The sequence below is a fragment of the Trachypithecus francoisi genome, unplaced genomic scaffold, assembly GCF_009764315.1.
Source record: "Trachypithecus francoisi isolate TF-2019V2 unplaced genomic scaffold, Tfra_2.0 Lachesis_group20, whole genome shotgun sequence".
NCBI lineage: Eukaryota > Metazoa > Chordata > Mammalia > Primates > Cercopithecidae > Trachypithecus > Trachypithecus francoisi.
Genome location: NW_022681466.1, coordinates 17,909,011 through 17,929,319, shown reverse-complemented (window position 1 = coordinate 17,929,319; position 20,309 = coordinate 17,909,011). Strand labels below are relative to the sequence as shown.

General features: G+C 45.3%; 1 protein-coding gene and 1 pseudogene across 13 annotated transcripts in view; both read right to left on the bottom strand.

Moving 5' to 3' along the window:
- Positions 1-20,309, bottom strand: part of STAT3 (signal transducer and activator of transcription 3) — an 86,441-nt gene that overhangs the window by 58,742 nt on the left and 7,390 nt on the right. The window lies entirely within an intron of this gene.
- Positions 8,888-9,935, bottom strand: LOC117066966 (annotated as a pseudogene). Its single transcript, XR_004430562.1, has one exon. The product of XR_004430562.1 is annotated as a microtubule-associated proteins 1A/1B light chain 3B-like (transcript).

Sequence of the window (20,309 nt, the reverse complement as noted above, 5' to 3'; positions counted from 1 at the left end):
CGTGTCTTTTCTATTGTGAATAGTGCTGCAAGTAAATCTCTTTAAATAGCAAATCTACTGCCTGCTTTTCAATGCTTTATCCTCAAGAAACTTGGGCTACAACTCAATAACAAAAAGCAGTTTTGTTGTTGTTGTTGTTGTTTTTAATTCGGTTTCATTTTTTTTTGTTTTGTTTTGTTTCTAAGAGACAGGGTCTCACTCTGTGGCCCAGGCTGGAGTGCAATGGCAGGATCATTGCTCACCATAACCTCAAACTATCAAATTCCTGGGCCTAAGTGATCCTCCCACCTCAGCCTCCTGAGTAACTAGGACTATAGGTACATGCCGCCAAACCCAGCTAATTAAAAAAAAATTTTTTTGGCTGGGCGCAGTGGCTCACGCCTGTAATCCCAGCACTTTGGGAGGATGAGGCGGGCGGATCACAAGGTCAGGAGATCGAGACCATCCTGGTTAACACAGTGAAACCTCGTCTCTACTAAGAATACGAAAAATTAGCCAGGCGTGGTGGCAGGCACCTGTAGTCCCAGCTACTCGGGAGGCTGAGGCAGGAGAATGGCGTGAACCCGGGAGGCGGAGCTTGCAGTGAGCCGAGATCGCGCCACTGCACTCCAGCTTGGGTGACTGAGCGAGATTCCGTCTCAAAGAAAAAAAAAATTTTTTTTAGTGATGAGGTCTCACTATGTTGCCCAGGCTGGTCTCAAATTCCTGGACTCAAGCGATCCTCCTGCCTCAGCCTCCCAAAACACTGGGATTATACAGGTGTAAGTCACTGCACCTTGGCCATGTGTTGATTTTTTGTTGTTTTTGTTTTGTTTTGTTGAGACAGAGTCTCCCTCAGTCGCCCAGACCAGAGTGCGGGGCGCGATCTCCGCTCACTGTAACCTCCACCTCCTGGTTCAAGCGATTCCCCTGCCTCAGCCTCCGGAGTAGCTGGAATTACAGGTGCCCACCACCATGCCCAGCTAACTGTAGTATTTTTAGTAGAGATGGGGTTTCGCCATGTTCAGTTGGCCTCAAGTGATCCACCCATCTTGGCCTCCCAAAGTGCTGGGATTACAGGCATGAGCCACCACACCTGGCCTTTTTTTTTTTTTTTTTCCTTTGGACAGAGTCTTGCTCTGTTGCCCAGGCTAGAGTACAGTGGCACAATCTCGGCTCACTGCAAGCTCTGCCTCCCAGGTTCAAGCAATTCTCCTGCCTCAGCCTCCCAAGTAGCTGGGATTACAGGTGCCTGCCACCATGCCCAGCTAATTTTTGTATTTTTAGCAGAGACAGGGTTTCACCATACTGGCCAGGCTGGTCTCAAATTCCTGACCTCGGGTGATTCACCGGCCTCGGCCTCCCAAAGTGCTGGGATTACAGGCGTGGAGCCACCACGCCCAGCCATCTTCTCATTTCTTTGGTGAGATTATGTTTGATTTTTGCTTCTGAAGATTTCCCTGTTTTTCTTTTTTTGTTTTTGTGGGTTTTTTTTGAGACAGAATCTTGCTCTGTGGCCAGGCAGGAGCGCAGTGGCGCGATCTCAGCTCACTGCAACCTCCGCCTCCCAAGTGCAAGCATGTACCACCTACAGGTGTGCACCACCACACCCAGCTAATTTTTATTTTTTTATAGAGGCGGGGCTTCACTATGTATTGGCCAGACTGGTCTCAAACTCCTGACCTCACGTGATCCGCCCACCTCGGCCTCCCAAAGTTCTGGGATTACAGGAGTGAGCCACCACACCGGGCCTCCCTGTTTTTCTTAAAAGCCCAGTTTATCCAGCATTTCTAGGTGTTTTGTACAAAAGAGTTTTCAGGGCATCTAGCCTAACGTAGAGCAAAAACAGAAGTCAGGATGAGTCAAGTAACAGTATTTGAGAAAACTTTAGAGGTAGAACCAACAAGACTTGCTGAGGCTTTGAATGAAAGCAGAGATAAGACAGAACAGGGGATTTAAGGATGATTCCTAGATTTCTGGCTTGCACAAAGGAGCAGATGGTGGTCTACCATTTATTTAGATGGGGAAGTCAGATAGGGAGAGAGGCACAAACTTGTGGAGAGAAAAGTTTTAAGAGTTGTATTTTGGGCAAGATAGACAGGAGACAATTACAAGTTACCTGAGGGAAGATGTCAAGTCTGCAGCAGGATGCAGGAGCTGGGAGCCCAGAGTGGCTGGGCTGCAGGGCCACACTTGGTAGTCATCACAGTGGCTTAAGCATCTTCATAGTAAAAGCCAAAATAGGCGGGGCACAGTGGCTCAAGCCTATCATCCCAGCACTTTGGGAGGCTAAGGCGGGTGGATCACCTGAGGTTGAGAGTTCGAGACCAACCTGATCAACATGGAGAAACCCCGTCTCTACTAAAAATACAAAATTAGCCAGGTGTGATAGCACATGCCTGTAATCCCAGCTACTTGGGAGGCTGAGGCAGGAGAATCACTTGAACCCGGAGGCGGAGGTTGCGGTGAGCAGAGATTGTGCCACTGCACTCCAGCCTGGGCAACAGGAGCAAAACTCTGTCTCAAAAAAAAAAAAAATTGAGGCCAGAAACGGTGGCTCACGCCTGTAATCCTAACACTTTGGGAGGCCAAAGCAGGTGGACAGCCTGAGCTTAGGAGTTTAAGATCAGCCTGGGTAACATGGTGAAACCCAGTCTCTACTAAAATACAAAACAATTAGCCAAACATGGTGGCGTGCACCTGTAATCCCAGCTACTTGGGAGGCTGAGGCAGGAGAATCACTTGAACCTGGGAGGTGGAGGCTGCAGCGAGCCAAGATCACGCCTCTGTACTCCAGCCTGGGAGACAGAGCAAAACTCCGTCTCAAAAAAAAAAATTGACACTGGGTTTCACTATGTTGCCCAGGCTGGTCTTGAACTCCTGAACTCAAGGGATCTTACTGCCTGGGCCTCCCAAACTGCTGGGATTACAGATATGAGTCACTGTGCCCAGCCATAAATAATTTTTTTTTTGAGATGGAGTCTTGCTGTCACCCAGGCTGGAGTGCAGTGGCACAGTCTTGGCTTACTGCAACCTCCGCCTCCCAGGTTCAAGCAATTCTCCTGCCTCAGCCCCCCTAGTAGCTGGGATTACAGGTGTGTACCACCACGCCCAGCTAATTTTTGTATTTTTAGTAGAGACAGGGTTTTATCATATTGGCCAGGCTGGTCTTGAACTCCTGACCTCAGATGATCCGCCCACCTCAGTCTCCCAAAGTCTGGGATTACAGGCATAAGCCATCATGCCCAGCCTAATTTTTTTTTTTTTAACTAGGCAAAACATCTGGGTCAAGCATGGTGGCTCATGACTGTAATACCAGCACTCTGTGAGGCCAAGGCAGGCAAACTGCCTGACCAGCCTGGGCAACATGGTGAAACTCTGTCTCTACTAAAAATACAAAAAATTAGCTGGGTGTGGTGGTATTCACCTGTAGTCCCTGCTACTCAGGAGGCTGAGGCAGAAGAATCACTTGAACCTGTGAGGCAGGGAGGTTGCAGTAAGCCGAGATCACACCACTGCACTCCAGCCTGGGCGACAGATCAAGATTCTATTTCCCAAAAAAAAAAAAAAAAAAAACCTAGGCAAAAGATCTGAATAAGCACCTCACTATAGAAGATACACAGATGGCAAATATGCATGTGAAAAGATGCTCAATATCAAATGCCATTTGGAAATTACAGATTACAACAACAATTTTGGCTGGCCATGATGGCACATGCCTATGATCCCAGCACTTTGGGAGGCTGAAGCAGGCGGATCACAAGGTCAAGAGTTTGAGACCAGCCTGGCCAACATGGTGAAACCCTGTCCCTACTAAGAATACAAAAATTAGCTGAGTGTGGTGGCAGGTGCCTGCAATCCCAGCTACTCGGGAGGCTGAGGCAGGAGAATTGCTTGAACCCGGGAGGTGGAGGTTGCAGTGAGCCGAGATCATGCCACTGCACTCTAGCTTGGACGACAGAGCAAGACTCCATCTCGAAAAAAAAAGAAAAAATACAAAAAATTAGCCAGATGTGGCGGCACATGCCTGTAGTCCCAGCTACTTGGGGTGGAGCTGAGATAGGAGGATCACTTGAGCCTGGGAGACAAAGGCTGCTGTAAGCTCTGAACATGCCACTGTACTCCAGCCTGGGAGACAGAGGGAAACCTTATCTCAAAAAAAAAAAAAAAAAATCACACCATTGCACTCCAGCCTGGGCAACAAGAGAGAAACTGCGAAACTCCATCTCCAAAAAAAAAAAACAATTTTAATATGTATATCACTATACACCATTAAAATGGCTAAAATCCAAAACATTGACACCACTAAATGCTGGTGAAGATGTGGAGTAACAGGAACTTTCTTTTTTTTTTTTTTGAGGCGGAGTCTCGCTCTGTCGCCCGGACTGGAGTGCAGTGGCCGGATCTCAGCTCACTGCAAGCTCCGCCTCCCGGGTTTATGCCATTCTCCTGCCTCAGCCTCCCGAGGAGCTGGGACTACAGGCGCCCGCCACCTCACCCGGCTAGTTTTTGTATTTTTTTTAGTAGAGACGGGGTTTCACCGTGTTAGCCAGGATGGTCTTGATCTCCTGACCTCGTGATCCGCCCATCTCGGCCTCCCAAAGTGCTGGGATTACATTGAGCCACCGCGCCCGGCGTAACAGGAACTTTCATTCATTGCTGATGGGAATGTAAAACGGTACAGTCACTTTGAATATAGTTTGATAGTTTCTTACAAAACTAAACATACTCTTACCATATGATCTAGTAATTGCACTCCTTGATATTTATCCAGAGGAGGTGAAAAGTCATGCACTGGAATGTTTATAGCAGCTTTATTCATAACGGCTCAAACTTGGAAGCAACCAAAATGTCTTCAGGTGAATGTTTGATAAACAACATGTGGTATATCCATACAATAGAGTATTACTCACCAATGAAAAGAAACAACCTATCAAGCCACAAAAAGACATGAAGAAACCTGAAATGCATATCATTTCGTGAAAGCAGCCAATCTGAAAAAGCTACACACTGTACATCCAACTATATGATATTCTGGAAAAGACAAAACTATGGAGATAGTATAAAAGATCAGTGGTCGCCAGTGGTTCAGCAGAGGGGGGTGAGAGCACAGGGGTTTCTAGAGCAGTGAAACTATTTTACATAATTGTGTACTGGCAGATATACATCATCATACATTTGTCAAAATCCATAGATTGCTCAACAGAGTGAAATGTAATGTAAACTATGGACTTTAGGCCAGACAGAGTGGCTCACAGCTGTAATTCCAACACTTTGGGAGACTGAGACAGGAGGATTGCTTGAGCCCAGGAGTTTGAGGCTATAGCAAGTTATGATGACGCCACTGCATTCTGGCCTGTGCAACACTGTGAGACCCTACCTCTAAAAAATAATAATAAAATAGAAATAGAAATAAACTCAGGAATTTGGTTAATAATAATGTATCAAGTTGGCTCATCAGTTGTAAGGGATGTACTACACTAATGCAAGATGTTAATAACAGAAGTTGTGGGAGAGAGTAAGGGGTATATGGAAACTCTCTGTACTTTCCACATAATTTTTCTGTAAAACTAACACTGCTCTAAAATATAAAGTCTAGGCTGGGTGCAGTGGCTCACACCTATAATCACAGCACTTTGGGAGTGGTGGGCGGATCACTTGAGGTCAAGAGTTCGAGACCAACCTGGCTAACATAAAACCCCGTCTCTACTAAAAATATAAAAACTAGCCGGGCGTTGTGGCGGGTGCCTGTAATCCCAGCTACTTGGGAGGCTGAGGCAGGAGAATCACTTGAACACAGGAGGTGGAGGTTGTGTGAGCCAAGACCACACCACTGCACTCAGCCTAGGTGACAGAGCTAGACTCCGTCTCAAAAATAAAATAAAATAAAAATAATAAAGTCTATTAATTTTTAAAATATATTAATTGAGCATTATGGTTCAATTTTTAAAAAGATAAATCTGACCCATAAAGTTTAAATAATAGTCAAGATGGAAGATGAGTGATCTCCCCAAGGAGACAAGCTTTTCTATGAAAATCTTATCAAAATGTACAATGTACTTAGAAAACTAAGCGACCTCATTACACATCATAGTTTTGCATGATGTAACCAACCACTCTTCAGACAATATCTCATTTCGTCCATTAGCTCCCACACAAGAGAAGGTTAAGGAAATTCCACTACTCATGAAATTATAATCCCACAATGTAAGTGAAGCGGTGGCAGTGCCTAGGAAAAAAGAGAATACACACTTAGAGAGAATTTAGAAAGAAACACTATCCAGTTTGTGTTGGGGATAGATCACGATCTAAATTCTAAAAAGCACACCCATATAGAACCTAGTCTTAGGCCGGGCGCGGTGGCTCAAGCCTGTAATCCCAGCACTTTGGGAGGCCAAGACGGGCGGATCATGAGGTCAGGAGATCGAGACCATCCTGGCTAACACGGTGAAACCCCGTCTCTACTAAAAATACAAAAACTAGCTGGGCGAGGTGGCGGGCGCCTGTAGTCCCAGCTACTCGGGAGGCTGAGGCAGGAGAATGGCGTAAACCCGGGAGGTGGAGCTTGCAGTGAGCTGAGATCTGGCCACTGCACTCCAGTCTGGGCGACAGAGCGAGACTCCGCCTCAAAAAAAAAAAAAAAAAAGAACCTATTCTTGGCCACCAGGCACGGTGGTTCACGCCTGTAATCCCAGCACTTTGGGAGGCTGAGGCGGGCGGATCACCTGAGGTCAGGAGTTAGTTTGAAACCAGCCTGACCAACACAATGAAACCCCGTCTCTACTAAAAATACAAAAATATTAGCCAGGCATGGTGGCGCATGCCTGTAATCCCAGCTACTCAGGAGGCTGAGGCAGGAGAATCGCTTGAACCTGGGAGGCAGAGGTTGCAGTGTCACTGTACTCCAGTCTGGGCAGTAAGAGTGAAACTCCATCTCAAAAAAGAAAGAAAAAAAAAAAAAAGAACCTAGTCTGAAGCATGAATTCACATTACGTTTTCCAGTCCATCATTCAGCCAAAGAGAACCTTTAGGTGGCCAAGATAATGTAACAACCCTATCAAGGTGTTATTCCCATTTACAGATAAGGACAGAAATGTTAAGTGACTACACATGGATGCAAACTTGGAGTCTTCAAACTCACAGGCTAGCAGCCAAATTACCTGTTTTTAAATCTCATCTCTGCTATGTGATCTCTGCCAAGCAAATTTCCCTTAGAATTTGTTATGCAAACAATTACGAGAATAAAGGAAAATGAGAGCTTTATATACGTTACATGTAATAACTGGAAGTTAACTTTATTAAGACATCTGAAATAAATCAACACTTATAAAATTTAAAGGCTATTTTTTACCAGAATCGTCTGTAGAAATTAACCCAAGCAGTCAGAAAGTACCTTAAAACAAAACTCAACATTAATCTGGTAATGTCATGACTCTTTAGTCATAAAATATCCTTAATATTCAGGTACATGCATACCAAGAAGAGCAAACAGAATAAAAAGAAATCTCTAAAGCATTTTCCCTTATTCACTACATGACTACTCTTCCACTTACCTTTATCTCTAAAACAAAAACATTTTCTTTTTTTTTTCTTTTTGAGACTGAGTCTCACTCTGTCACATAGGCTGGAGAGAGCAGTGGCACAATCTCGGCTCACTGCAGCCTCTGCTTACTAGGTTCAAGTGATTCTGCTGCCTCAGCCACCCGAGTAGCTGGGATTACAGGCATGGGCCACTACGCCCAGCTAATTTTTGTATTTTTAGTAGAGATGGGGTTTCACCATGTTGGCCAGGCTGGTCTTGAACTCCTGACCTAGTGATCCGCCTGCCTTGGCCTCCCAAAGTGCTGGGATTACAGGCGTGAGCCACCACGCCCCACCTACAAAAACATTTTCTAAACCCTGTGGACATGACTTCACTAATCCAAAGAAGACTTTATATTCTATGGTCCTCATAAAGCCATGTTTCTCAAACTAAGGACCAAGGACCATCTGAATCAGAATATCTGCTATGCCTGTGAGGATGACCCCAGATAAACTAAATCAGACTCTCTCAGGCAGAAGATCCATAGATTCTTTCTTCTTTTTAAGCAAATAACCCAGGGATTCTTATGTTAAAACCTTTAGATCAACCTTTCTCAAACTCTTTGCTCTCAGGGTCCCTTTAATTATTATTTCTTAAGTTCAAAAGAAATAATAAGCAGGCTGGGCGAGGTGGCTCACACCTGTAATCCCAGCACTTTGGAAGGCCGAGGCAGGTGGATCACCTGAGGTTGGGAGTTCAAGACCAGCCTGACCAACATGGAGAAACCCCCATCTCTACTAAAAATACAAAACTAGACAGGTGTGGTGGTGCATGCCTGTAATCCCCGCTACTCAGGAGGCTGAAGCAAGAAAATCAGTTGAACTTGGGAGGCAGAGGTTATGGTGAGCCGAGATCGCGCCACTGCACTCCAGCCCAGGCAACAAGAATGAAATTCCACCTCAAAAAAATGAAAAGAAAAGAAAAGAAAAGAAATAATAGAGCTGGGCGCAGTGGCTCACACCTGTAATCCTAGCACTTTGGGAGGCCGAGGCAGGCAGATCACGAGGTCAGGAGTTCAAGACCAGCCTGGCCAGAATGGTAAAACCATGTCTCTACTAAAAATGCAAAAATTACCCAGGTGTGGTGGCGGACACCTGTAATCCCAGCTACTCGGGAGGCTGAAGCAGGAGAATTGCTTGAACCTGGGAGGCAGAGGTTGCAGTGAGCCAAGATCACACCATTGCACTCCAGCCTGGGCAACAAGAGTGAAACTCCATCTTGAAAAAAAAAAAAAAAAGAAAGAAAGAAGGAAAGAAATAATAAAAAAATAAAAATCTTGTTTTGTAAAACAAAATATAAAAAAATGAAAAACATTTTTATTTTTTATTTTTTTTTAGAATGCAAAGTATTTTATTTTTAAATTTTTAAAATCTGAAAACAAGCTAGCCTACATTAAATAATACAGTTTCCAAAGCTGAACGTGCTCACTTGGGGCTCAGTTTTCTGCTTGAAACACAAACACAACTTCCTAACACTCCTAGGTGGGAACACTACTGTTGGATGATCTGTGATTAGATGAACTGATCCATCTCAGTTGGTAACATCCTTTTTTTTTTCCTTGGTAAGGGTTTAAAAAATTCTAGAATAGATGCATTTTTCTAGTTTTACACTGACAATTTCATCCCGAACGTCTCCTGGGAGGCATAGACCATGTACAGGAATCCATCTTCATCCTTCTCACTCTCATACACCGCTGAGATTGGTGTGGAGACGCTGACCATGCCGTGGCCTTCACCAACAGGAAGAAGGCTTGATTAGCATTGAGCTGTAAACGCCTTCTAATTATCTTGATGAGCTCACTCACCTTGACATGGTCAGGTACAAGGAACTTTGTTTTATCCAGGACAGGAAGCTGCTTCTCACCCTTGTATCGTTCTGTTATCACTGGGATTTTGGTTGGATGCTGCTCTCGAATAAGTAGGACATCTCTTTGTTGGAAGGTGCGGCGCTGCTTGAAGGTCTTCTCCGACAGCATGGTGCAGGGATCTGGGCGGCGGCGGCGGCGGGGACCCGAGGGTCCCGGCGGCTCCTGGGGGCGGGGGGCCGCGGCGGCTGCTGCAGCGAATCCCAATTTTTTTTTTTTCTTTAGAGATGGGGTCTCACTATGTGGTCCAGGCTGGTCTGAAACTCCTGCCTTCAAGTGGTCCTCAACCTCCCAAAGTGCTGAGATTCCAGGCAGGAGCCACTGCCTCTGGCCTCAGGACCCCTTTACACCTTTAAATACTGAGGACTCCAAAAAGCTTTTGTTTACAAAGGTTACATCTATTAGAAGTTATCTATTAGAAATTATATGTATTAGACATTAAAATTGAGGGGTTTTCTGTTTGTTTGTTTGTTTGTTTGTTCTGAGATAGGGTCACACTCTGTGACCCAGGCTAGAGTGCAGTGGCATCATCACAGCTCACTGCAGCCTCAACTTCCCAGGCTCAAAACAACCCTCAGCCTCCCGAGTAGCTGCAACTATAAGCACACGCCACCATAACCGGCTAACTTTTGTATTTTTTATAGAGATGGGGTCTCCTTATATTGCTGAGGCTGGTCTTGAACTCCTGGCCTCAAGCGATCCTCCTGCCTTAGCCTCTCAAAGGGCTGGGATTACCAGTGTGAGCCACAGTGCCTGGCCAAAAATGAGAAATTTTAAAAATATTTATCAATTCATTAAAAATATAAACTTACTGCATACTAACATAAATAACATTTTTATGAAAGGTAACTATTTTTGGCCGGGCACAGTGGCTCACGCCTGTAATCCCTGTTACTTAGGAGGCTGAGGCAGGAGACTCACTTGAACCCGGGAGGTGGAGGATGTGCTGAGATCGTGCCACTGCACTCCAGCCTGGGCAACAGAGCGAGACTCCATTTCAAAAAAAAAAGAAAGAAAAAAAGAAGAAGAAAGGTTAATTTTTTCATACTCAGGAGGCTGAGGCAGGAGAATCACTTGAACCCGGGAGGCAGAGGCTGCAGGGAGTTGAGATGGCAATACTGAACTCCAGCATGGGCAACAGAGAGATTCTGTCTTCAAAAAAAAAGTAACTCTTTTTCAAAACAAAAAACAGTTAGTGGAAAGAGTAGCACTGTTCAAAGTTTAGGAAATCTCTCAAATGTCTGGCTTAATAGAAGACAGCTGGATTCTCGTAATTGTTTTTGCATTTAATCTGTTGTAATATGTTGCTTTGGTTGAATACATGAGGAAAATTTGACTTCACATAGATACACTAGTTGAAAAATGGAGGAATCTTTTTTTTTTTTTTGAGACAGAATCTCACTCTGTCACCAAGGCTGGAGTGCAGCAGCATGATTTTGGCTCACTGCAGCCTCAACTTCCTAGGTAGCTGGGACTACAGGTGAGCACCACCACACCTGGCTCATTTTTTGTATTTTTTTTTTGTAGAGATGGGGTTTCGCCATGTCGCCCAGGTTGGTATCAAACTCCTGGGCTCAAGCACTCAGCCCGCTTCAACCTCCCAAAGTGCTGGGATTACATGCATGATTCTGTAACATCATGCATTGGTCATGTGGAAAACACTGTTTCAGAGATATGCAGACCTTCCAAATGTTGGTGCATTTCATTATACACTATATTTGTCAACATCAAAAACTATATTCATTAATATTAGAAAACTGTCAGACTCACAGTGGTGGATACAAGCTTTCTCAAATTCTGATTTTTACTCTAAAGCTCAAATTTTATCATTGGTAACAAATACTGTCAGTTGCTTTCCCTGAACAGACAACTTCCCTTCTTTCTTTTTTGAGAAAATATCTGCCAATATCTCAGTTGGTTTATCAGTCATTCTTTCTTTTTTTTTTGACACGGAGTCTCGCTCTGTCGCCCGGGCTGGAGTACTGTGGCCGGATCTCAGCTCACTGCAAGCTCTGCCTCCCGGGTTCACGCCATTCTCCTGCCTCAGCCTCCCGAATAGCTGGGACTACAGGCGCCCGCCACCTCGCCCGGCTAGTTTTTTTTGTATTTTTTAGTAGAGACGGGGTTTCACTGTGTTAGCCAGGATGGTCTCGATCTCCTGACCTCGTGATCTGCCCATCTCGGCCTCCCAAAGTGCTGGGATTACAGGCTTGAGCCACCGCGCCCGGCCTCTTTCTTTTTTTTTGAGACAGAGTCTCACTCTGTCGCCTAGGCTGGAGTGCAGTGGCATGATATTGGTTCACTGCAACCTCCACCTCCCAGGTTCCGGCAATTCTCCTGCCTCAGTCTCCTGAGTAGCTGGGATTACAGGGGCTAGCCGCCACACACGGCTACTTTTTGTATTTTAGTAGAGATGGGGTTTCACCATGTTGACCAGGCTGGTCTTGAACTCCTGACCTGGTGATCCGCCTGCCTCAGCCTCCCAAAGTGCTGGGACTACAGGCGTGAGCCACCATGCCCAGCCTCATTCTTTCAAGTAAGAATGGTGTTTCATGGAAAAAGCATCCAGTATGACATCACAACTGAGTTCACACACGCTTTTCCTTACCACTGTGATACTTCTTATTACAGAATATCAGAGAGTCCTCGAGGGTGGAGAATCATGAAATTAACATTGCTTACTGTTTCATCATGGACAATCCTAAGTGAAATCAGTGTTATTTGATTTACTGGCAGTAGCCACAAACACAAATAACTATATTATGAAAATAGTTTTGATCTAGGACCCCCAGGAGTCTATGGACTACACTGAAAATTGCTGCTATAGGCTGGGCCGAGTGGCTCACCCCTGTAATCCCAGCAAGGAGGCTAAGGAGGGAAGATTGCATGAGGCCTGGTATTTGATACCAGCCTGGCCAATATGGCAAGACACCATCTCTAAAGAACGAAGGAAGTTGGCCGGGCGCGGTGGCTCAAGCCTGTAATCCCAGCACTTTGGGAGGCCGAGACGGGCGGATCACAAGGTCAGGAGATCGAGACCATCCTGGCTAATACGGTGAAACCCCGTCTCTACTAAAGAATACAAAAAACTAGCCGAGCGACGAGGCGGGCGCCTGTAGTCCCAGCTACTTGGGAGGCGGAGGCAGGAGAATGGCGTGAAACTGGAAGGCGGAGCTTGCAGTGAGCTGAGATCCGGCCACCGCACTCCAGCCTGGGCGACAGAGCCAGACTCCGTCTCAAAAAAAAAAAAAAAAAAAAAAAAGAACGAAGGAAGGGAGAGAGAGAGGGAGGGAGGGTGGGAGGAAACACTGTTGCTATAGACAACTCAAATAGAAGCACCAATAAGCAACCCATCCATGAGAACAATACCAAAAAACAAATATCCCTCCCCCACTTGCCAAAGGAGCAATGGAGTTTAGAATTTTTGTGTCTTGGCAATGCAGTAATTGAGATTCGTGGGCCTGGTCCTGGCATTAAAGGTATATGCATCTGTGTTTGCATGTATACATACAAAGCAACTGTGAAAAAATAAATAATAGGTAACCAGCTGTCCTTGGGAAAGGGGGTTCATATCAATAAGGTAAGCTTTAAAAAAACTGGGGATTTGGTTGGGCACGGTGGCTCACACCTATAATCCCAGCACTTTGGGAGGCCGAGGTGGGTGGATCACGAGGTCAAGAGATCGAGACCACCCTGGCCAACATGGTGAAACCCCATCTCTACCAAAAATACAAAAATTAGCTGTGCGTGGTGGCACACGTCTGTAGTCCCAACTACTTGGGAGGTTGAGGCAGGAGAATCACTTGAAACCGGGAGGCGGTAGTTGCAGTGAGTAGAGATCATGCCAATGCACTCCAGCCTGGCAACAGAGCAAGACTCCATCTCAAAAAAAAAAAAAAAAAAAAAAACGGCCGGGCATGGTGGCTCGCTCACACCTGTAATTCCAGCACTTTGGGAGCACAAGGTCAGGAGATGGAGACCATCCTGGCTAACACAGTGAAGCCCCGCCTCTACTAAAAATACAACAAATTAGCTGGGTGTTGTGATGGGCGCCTGTAGTCCCAGCTACTCGGGAGGCTGAGGCAGGAGAATGGCATGAATCCGGGAGGCCGAGCTTGCAGTGAGACTCTGTCTCAAAAAAAAAAAAAATTGGGGGTTTGTGGATTTGTAGGGGGTACAATTCGTGCCTGTCCAAGTGACAGATTCATTTAATTGTCCCCAAGTTAATGTTTAAGTGCAACGGGGTAAAACATGCACTCTGTTAACTAAAAAGCCACATTTCCAAATAGTATACACATTATGATTAAAACATTAAAAACATACATGTGGCCGGGCGCGGTGGCTCAAGCCTGTAATCCCAGCACTTTGGGAGGCCGAGACGGGCGGATCACGAGGTCAGGAGATCGAGACCATCCTGGCTAACACGGTGAAACCCCCGTCTCTACTAAAAAATACAAAAAACTAGCCGGGCGAGGTGGCGGGCGCCTGTAGCCCCAGCTATTCGGGAGGCTGAGGCAGGAGAATGGCGTAAACCTGGGAAGCGGAGCTTGCAGTGAGCTGAGATCCGGCCACTGCACTCCAGCCTGGGCGACAGAGCGAGACTCCGTCTCAAAAAAAAAAAAAAATACGTGTACAGATTTATTCATATAAGCACAAAAACAAATGTCAGAATATTCATTGCAACCATGTTTCTGTCTTTGGAACCTGACTTAAAATAAGGTTCCTGTTGGCTTCTTCCTGAGACACAGCCAACTCTAATTTGCCACCCAGGCAAATCATCTATGCCTATCACTAGGAAATCAAATTTATGATACCCATAGCCTAGAATAATACTATGTAGTTTTATGTAGTTTGGGGTTTTTTTTTTTTTTTTTTTGAGACAGAATCTCGCTGTGTCGCCCAGGCTGGAGTGCAGTGGTGTAATCTCAGCTCAATGCAACCTCTGCCTCCAGGGTTCAAGTGATTCTCCCACCTCAGCCTCCTGAGTAGCTGTGATCACAGGCACATACTACCACACCTGGCTAATTTTACTATGTAGACTTTTTAAACATGTATTCGCATTAAGTATTCTCTAAGATAAAGTGACAAAAAGCAAAATACAGAGTTTGGTGTATTTGCTGCTATCTATGGAAGGAAGAAAACACCCAGAGAATAACATGTTTGCATGCACACACATGAAGTAACTCAGGAAAAATAAATAGTAGGTAACTAGCTGTCCCTGGGAAAGTGTTCCAAGGATAAGGTGCAGACTAATTTTCCACTTACTACATATCTTTCGTACTGATTCGTTTGAAAATGTACTCTAGCCGGGCGCGGTGGCTCAAGCCTGTAATCCCAGCACTTTGGGAGGCCGAGACGGGCGGATCACGAGGTCAGGAGATCGAGACCATCCTGGCTAACACGGTGAAACCCCGTCTCTACTAAAAATACAAAAACTAGCCGGGCGAGGTGGCGGGCGCCTGTAGTCCCAGCTACTCAGGAGGCTGAGGCAGGAGAATGGCGTAAACCTGGGAGACGGAGCTTGCAGTGAGCTGAGATCCGGCCACTGCACTCCAGTCCGGGCGACAGAGCGAGACTCCGCCTCAAAAAAAAAAAAAAAAGAAGGCCGGGCGCGGTGGCTCAAGCCTGTAATCCCAGTACTTTGGGAGGCCGAGGCGGGCGGATCACGAGGTCAAGAGATCGAGACCATCCTGGCTAACACGGTGAAACCCCGTCTCTACTAAAAAAATACAAAAAGCTAGCCGGGCGAGGTGGCGGGCGCCTGTAGTCCCAGCTACTCCGGAGGCTGAGGCAGGAGAATGGCGTGAACCCGGGAGGCGGAGCTTGCAGTGAGCTGAGATCCGGCCACTGCACTCCAGCCCGGGCGACAGAGCGAGACTCCGTCTCAAAAAAAAAAAAAAAAAAAGAAAATGTACTCTAAAATTTTGGTATTACAATAAATAAAACTGGAGTCTAGAACTGAATGACAAAACTGATACATTCTTACTACAAATCTGTGGTTAAGATTAGCATTAATCTTTCCTAGGCAAAGGGGAAAAAGTTTAACCCAAAGACTGTATGGATCTCTACCCTCCGTCCCAGTCTCATTCCCATTACTCAGAAAATATTCTCACTGGGTATAGAGGTATGTACTCCCATTGGAAAACTTAGGGTAACCATCCATGGAATCTATGGGGCACTGCTGACCTGGGATATTTCTACAGAAACAGGATTTTTTTTTTTTTTTTTTTTTTTTTGAGACAGAGTCTCGCTCTGTCACCCAGGCTGGAGGGCAATAGCGTGATCTCAGCTCACTGCCAAGCTCCGCCTCCTGGGTTCACACCATTCTCCTGTCTCGGCCTCCCGAGTAGCTGGGACTACAGGTGCCTGCCACCACGCCCAGGTAATTTATTGTATTTTTAGTAGAGACGGGGTTTCACCGTGTTAGCCAGGATGGTCTCCATCTCCTGACCTCGTGATCCGCCTGCCTCGGCCTCCCCAAGTGCTGGGATTACAGGCGTGAGCCACCGCGCCCAGCCAATAAACTTTCTTTTTTAGAGTAGTTTTAGGCTCACAGCAAAATTGAGTAGAAAGTACAGAGATTCCCATACACCCCCTGTACCCATCACACACACAACCACACCTACTGTCAAAATCCTGCACCACATTTGAGAACCAGAAATTTTAGGTGGTTCTATGAACTAGGACTCTTCAATACAGTAATTAGGACCCTCAAGTGTCTCACTGCTTCTAGCCACACGCAATCCATTCATTTATTCATTAGAACAGAAATGGAAAATAACACATGGGATTAAGGATGAATATTAATTATTCCTTTTTTCTTTTCTTTTTTTTTTTTTGAGACGGAGTTTCACTCATTTCCCAGGCTGGAGTGCAATGGCACAATCTCTCACTGCAACCTCCGCTTCCCGGGTTCAAGTGATTCTCCTGCCTCGGACTCCCAAGTAGCTGGGATTACAGGCACCTGCCACCACACCTGGCTAATTTTTGTATTTTTAGTAGAAATGGGGTTTCACTAGCTTGGTCTGGCTGGTCTCGAACTCCTGACCTCAGGTGATCCACCCACCCGCCTCAGCCTTCCAAAGTACTGGGATTACAGGCATGAGCCACTGCACCCAGAGAGATTATTCTTAATTAATTGATTATTTCTGGCTCCAGAATGCTTCAGTTATCCACCTACCCCTATGTATAAGCATTACGACCCTAATTATGCTTGTTTTCGTTTTTTGGTTGGTTGGTTCAGACAGAATCTCTGTTGCCCAGGCTGGAGTGCAGTGGCAAGATCTCGACTCACTGCAACCTCTGCCTTCCAGGTTCAAGCGATTCTCGTGCTTTAGCCTCCAGAATAGCTGGGATTACAGGTACGTGTCACCACACCCAGCTAGTTTTTTGTATTTTCTATAGAGACAGGATTTTGCCCTGTTGGCAAGGCTAGTCTTGAACTCCTGACCTCAAGCGATCCACACGCCTTGGCCTCCCAAAGTGCTGGGATTACAGCTGTGAGCCATCACTCCCGGCCTCCTAATTATGTTTTATTTTGGTTAATGTTTCAATAAATGTGCTTTCCCTAAATATACTGATGAAAAGAGGCCCAAATGCAAAACTGATGTGTCAGAGAAAGTCAGTCTGAGATGAAATATTTATTATGTTTAAATCACAAGTAGAAAAAAATTCAAAGGCCGACTATTTTAATGCTAACTCAATGCGACATTGCACTTTATTTGGTTTATAGGAGAGACAATTACACAGCTAACACCTGGGTTTTCAAGATTACATTGTGGGAGGAGAAGGGGAAAACAAGAAAAGTCTAATGCTTTTAGATTCTGTCAGAAAAAGTGTTTGCTAAAAAGCAAAACAAAATGAAGATGAGAAAAAAATGTGAAAAACATGCATTTTAGGAAGCTTTCACTGAAGCAGGTGCTCAAGTTCACACTCAAATCTTCCAACTCTCATAATAAGAATGAGAGGTCAGAATACCACAAACTAATCACATCAGTCAAACAAAGCGGGAAACAGGTGGCTGACACCAGATTGGGCAGGGTTTTCCTAAATTGGGTGTACCTTCGCTAATCCAAATCAGTTTTCAGAAATGGCTTCTACAAAAACTACCCAAACATCCCCCTAATAATTTGCACTCCTCCTCCACAGCAGGGAAGCCAAGTCGTTTATTTCCCAGAAGGTTTACTTTCTCTTTCAAGCTCTGCTGGCTTCTTCCTGCCCCCCCGCATACAGCCAGGAAAAAATAAAAGCACTGCCTTTTCTTTCCTGCCTTCTCTAAAACTAGGGAGATGGGGTGAGAGAACCTGTTTCATGGACAAGCTGGGTGGTTCTTAACTGCAACACTATTCTGAATATAGATTAGTTTGCAAAGGAAAGTTACAGGACAGGAATATAAAGGTCTACCCCTCCAACTACCTCATACACACGTACATTTACATGTACACACACACACAGATGTGAGGGCACATTTAATTCAGCCGAGTAATGTGCAGCAATCAGCTCCCAGCTTCATACCTGGCCATTTGGGATGCCTCCTCACTCCTACCTTCCTTACCTGACTCAAAATAAGGTTCCTCCTATTGGCTTCTTACTGAGACACAGCCAATTCTAATCATTCCTCTTCCCCTCAAATCTTCAACACTACCTGCACTTTCTGTGCAGGAGCAATTCCTTGGGTGGTAATCCATTTTTAATGTGTTAAATATTACTTAAAATAAGTGAGAGGTAATCATGGACTGTGGACAATACAGAGATTTATCAAAAGGGCATTTGTGTAAACAGGAATTTACAGTTTGCCTTACCTATTCCTTTTATATGACAGCCTCAATTTCCTCTAACAGAATGTAAATCCCCCATCTCTATTCATTCAGTTTTTTTCGCATTCGGTTAGAATCTGCCAATTATTCTTTCTCTCCTTTGGGTCATTAGTGGCTGCCATGGATCATAATTTGCCTGACTTCGTAATATCTAACAGATATTACAATGTCATTTTAGTTCTTGATATGACAGTTTTTGTTTTTTGTTTTCTGTTTTTGAGATGGAGTCTCGCTGTGTCGCCCAGGCTGGAGTGCAGTGGCGCAATCTCAGCTCACTGCAACCCCCATCTGCTGGGTTCAAAAGCGATTCTCCTGTCTCAGCCTCCCGATTGACTGGGACTACAGGCGTCTGCCACCACAACCAACTAAATTTTTTATTTTTAGTAGAGACGGGGGTCTCACTACGTTGGGCAGGCTGGTCTTAAACTCCTGACCTCAGGTGATCCCCCCACCTAGGCCTCCCAAAGTGCTGGAATTACAGGCATGAGCCACTGTGCCCAGTCTCCTAATTATGTTTTATTCCACCTGCCCCTATGTATAAGCATTACCATCCTAATTATGCTTTTTGTTTTGTTGAGATAGAGTCTCACTCTGTCACCCAGGCTGGAGTGCAGTGGCATGATCTCGGCTCACTGCAACCTCTGCCTCCCGGGTTCAAGTGATTATCCTACCTCAGCCTCCAGAGTAGCTGGGATTACAGGAGTCCACCACCATAACTGGCTAATTTTTATATTTCTTAGTAGAGACGGGGTCTCACTCTGTTGGGCAGGCTGGTCTTGAACTCCTGACATCAGGTGATCCACCCGCCTCGGCCTACCAAAGTGCTGGGATTACAGGCATAAGCCACCACACCCAGCCTGATATTATAGTTTTTAATAAGAGTGATTCAGCCTGGGCAACATGACGAGATCCCAACTCAAAAAAATTAAAAACTTAGGCCAGGCGTGGTGGCTCACGCCTGTAATCCCAGCACTTTGGGAGGCGGAGGCAGGTCAGGAGACGGAGACCATCCTGGCTAACACAGTGAAACCCATATCTACTAAAAATACAAAAAAAATTAGCCAAGCATGGTGGCGGGCGCCTGTAGTCCCAGCTACTCGGGAGGCTGAGGCAGGAGAATGGCATGAACCCGAGAGGCAGAGCTTGCAGTGAGCAAGATCACGCCACTGCACTCCAGCCTGGGCAACAGAGCGAGACTCCATCTCAAAAAAATAAATGAATAAAAATTTAAAAATTAGCTAAGGGTAGTAGCACACACCCGTAGCCCCAGCTACCCCGGAGGCTGAGGCAGGAGGATCACTTGAGCCTGGGAGGTCAAGGCTGCAATAAGCTGTGATCTCGCCACTGCACTCCAGCCAAGATGACACAGTGACACCTTGTCTCAAAACATAAATAGTAATAATAGTAACTATTAGCACTTGAACGTTACCTATCTGCCCGGCACTATGCAAAGTACTTGATATGCATCATCTTGCTTCATCCTCTCAAGTACTCTACAAGTGAACCTCATTTCCACAATTGTGGATAGAGAAACTGAAACCCAGAGAAGTGAAAGCAACAGGCCCAAGGTCTAAGAGAAAGCAGAGCCCAAGAGGTCTGACCTGATGGTCCACTCTTTTAACTGCCATAGTAACTCCGGACCATGAAACCCTCAAACATAACAACCAAATGTTTCAAAACTACAATAGCAATCACCTTAGGAAGACTAAAAATATAAGTTCTTTGGCCAATGCGGTTAAAAATTCGAAGGTTAGGTAACAGGTCAGTGATGAGCAAGGTCATTTATTCTCAAGGCTGGGGGTAGCAAGAAGGAAAGCCAGATTGTCCAAACATTATTGTCTTGTAGAGGCAGATTTACCTTCCTTAATATTCTTTTGCTGGGCTGTTAAAAGGAATTTGGAATAAATATGTCCAAGATAACCTGGTAAACAGAAAGGGCTGCAAAAAATCTGGAGAATAAAACCAAGCCAATTAACAGGATACATGTAAAACATACATTTTATATTTCTACAAGTCTTTATTTTTTTATGATAGCATGTTATTACTTTTCTAAAAAGGACAAAATAAC